Source organism: Drosophila bipectinata, chromosome 3R, assembly GCF_030179905.1.
Source record: "Drosophila bipectinata strain 14024-0381.07 chromosome 3R, DbipHiC1v2, whole genome shotgun sequence".
Lineage (NCBI taxonomy): Eukaryota > Metazoa > Arthropoda > Insecta > Diptera > Drosophilidae > Drosophila > Drosophila bipectinata.
This window is the reverse complement of record NC_091739.1, coordinates 8,623,737-8,626,521: the sequence shown is the minus strand read 5'-3', so window position 1 is coordinate 8,626,521 and position 2,785 is coordinate 8,623,737. Positions and strand designations below refer to the sequence as shown.

The 2,785-nt window shown below is 40.5% G+C and overlaps 1 long non-coding RNA gene across 2 annotated transcripts; it reads left to right on the top strand.

The window, feature by feature from the left end:
- The first annotated feature begins 294 nt into the window (after window positions 1-294).
- LOC138926540 (uncharacterized) lies at window positions 295-1,599 on the top strand. Of its 2 annotated transcripts, none has more exons than XR_011443094.1 (2): window positions 295-446; window positions 543-1,599. It is a non-coding gene; the product is annotated as an uncharacterized lncRNA (long non-coding RNA). The 2 variants fall into 2 exon arrangements; XR_011443093.1 differs by having other exon boundaries at window positions 516-1,599.
- The last annotated feature ends 1,186 nt before the right edge of the window (window positions 1,600-2,785 follow it).

The following is a 2,785-nucleotide window of genomic DNA, read 5'->3' as shown; positions in this document are numbered from 1 at the left end:
TTTTTTTTACCAACTCAACTTTGAAACTTTTCTGCATTATAAAATATTTAAGGTCACAATTTGGTTTGCTTTTTGGAAAATGCATGAGACCCCTGAAAAAACAACAGGAGTAGCAAAAATTTTACTCAGACACAAAAATTGTACTTTTCCCAACACAAATATGTCAGCTTTCGTTTTAGTAAATGGTGGAGAATTCCCGGCCCTATCAGAAACGATCTGCTAGACGGTATATGAAAAATTATATTTTTCTTGATGCAGATTTTTGTAAAGTCAAAAGCCAACTAGTGTGCTAAATCAGATTTGTTATACTTTTGAAATTTAAAAATATATATTTAAAATAATTGTTGGTTAGATGAATACATTGCTTGAATAACAAATACCAGAATTAATCAAATATATATTGAAATTTCGGTGGAAATGGTTGATTACTGTACTGGTTCCTTTCGGTGTGTGTCTGATTTTTTAACAACCGAGGGCTGAGTTCAAAATTTAAACGTACATAAATATATAAAAAGTTAATTTGAAAAAATCTCTTTTGACAGCATACAGCAGCACCAGGAAAGGAAGCGAGGTGTTGTGACGTCCCTTCTCCTCCTAGTCGCTGCCCCTGCTGCTTTTGGTCCTGTGTTCTGAGTCGCAAGTCAGTCACTCGCAGGATGCTGTCGACCTGCAGCTACACACCAATATGGCACAGTATATATGTACATAAATACATACGTACATATATATAAACGATGAAAAATGTGAAAAAAAAGATACGCGCTCTCGGAGGAGATGAAAATGTGAAACTAGAGGGTCCTGCTGTTCCTGTTCCTATTCCGGTTCCTGTTACTGCGGCTCCCCTGCTCCTGCTGTTTATATAGCCTGGTCTACGTGTATAAATAACGGTAACATTTTAAATCAGTCGAGTGACTGCAGGGAAACGCCAAAACGAAATGCTCAAACGGGTGCCAACTTCTGACAAGCCAGGCCAGCCATCCAGGCAGCCAGTCAGCCAGCCCAGAAGCATCTCGTCCGCGTTCGCATCCACAACCCAATCTTGGTATCCCCAGGAACCATTTCCTATTCAGCTCTCTCGCTGACATTGATGTGCATGTTTTCGTGTGTGTATCTGCGTAACCGCAAAAATTTCATCCTTCATACATTTCCGAGTATGTGTGTGCACTGGACTGGTCCTCCTCACCCAGTCTTTGCCCATGCCCCATAACCCTTCACGTTCCCATTCACGTTCACGACCATGTCCATTCCGTGTCTCCTTGTCGCTGTCTCCCTCCTCCGGCCTGACACCCTCTCTTTCACTCATCCTTCAGCTGCGACACTCTTTTCGATTTTTGTTTCTTTTTTTTCCAACTTCATATTTTCTGCAAAATTTATGTAATTTTAACCCATTTTTTCGTACCCTGCCATGCTGCTGTTATTAAATCTTGTCGCAGTTGTAATTGGTTTTTTAAATTTTAATTAAAAGCCAGAATAAACGATAAGTTTGGACAGTGGGGGTGGATGGAATGGGTTTGTTCTTATACACATGTGTGATTTATAATCGTCGGTATTAAGCATTGCATGCTGTCTGCCAAACCAAATAAATAATAAAGCATTTAATGATTTACTTTCACTTCACTTTTTAAAATGTCCCTTTTTATGACAAGAGCTTTAAATGTCTTAATATCTTGTTTATAGAGATTTATAAGAAGGTCATATAGTGCTGGAATATTAAGTATACGTAAGAAAGTTGTAACTTATTCCTTAAAAGCCTGATGTTCGACTGATTCTGCTTGGGCCTTTATTGATTTCGGCAGCAATGATTGCCAAGTTTGTCATTGCCAATTGAACTACTGCAGACATAAATCAGACAGGCGGCCGCTTCTGCAGCAATTGCAGCTGTTGCCGGAGGAACCACAAAATGTCAGCCTTAAAAATGATCCGCTGCAGCTGCGACTTCCGCTGGCCATTAAGGCGCCCGTCGTGTCCGGGGCGAATAATTGTATTAAGGGTAGAAAAATTACAGGTAGTTAAGCCAGCACAGGATGGTCCCCTCCTGGTCCTTCTGGCTTCTCTGTGCCCGGCAGTACTTGTCTAATTGAATTTTTCTGCGCAGCGCTCATTTATTAATCCGATTTCAATCGGCACAGAAATCCCCAAAACACCCATACCGGGTGAGGGACATTGCAGTTGCCTCGGCGAATTAATAGCATTCATTAGCCGCATTTAGATAGAGATCAGAACGAAAATGAAAATGAAAACGAAAGCTTAGCCAAGTGAAGAAAATCGAAATGATAGTTGAAATGCATTGCGATACATTGTTTTGTTTTTGAAATGAGTTTTATGGCGCAATTTAAGGTGTGCTTTACTTTTATTAGTAGGAATTAGTGAGAATTTAAGACCACCAGGGCACAGATACTTCTAAAATGTATTGCAATTATAAAATTTTGTTGCGTAAACTTAGCTTTTTACGTTTTTGGCTTTTTATCTAGTGTACCGGATAATTCGTTCTCGGCTCGGCTTGATTGTTTAGGCCCGATGCGAGCCGCTTTCAGAGGATAACCAATTAAATTGGGTCAAACATTCCCACAGCTTTTCTCTTCTCTGCTCCGATTTCTTCTCTTATTTGGACGCCTTTTAATTAGCATGTTTATTTGACTTTGCTGGCAAGCGGAAAGTTCTCTAGGGGACTACTGCTGCCAAGGCTCGAACCTCTACCCGGGCACACGTGCCGTATGTGTAATGTGGATTTGGGTATGCATTGTGAGTGTTGGCTTGTCTTTTTGGGAGGATGGGTGTGGGTGTG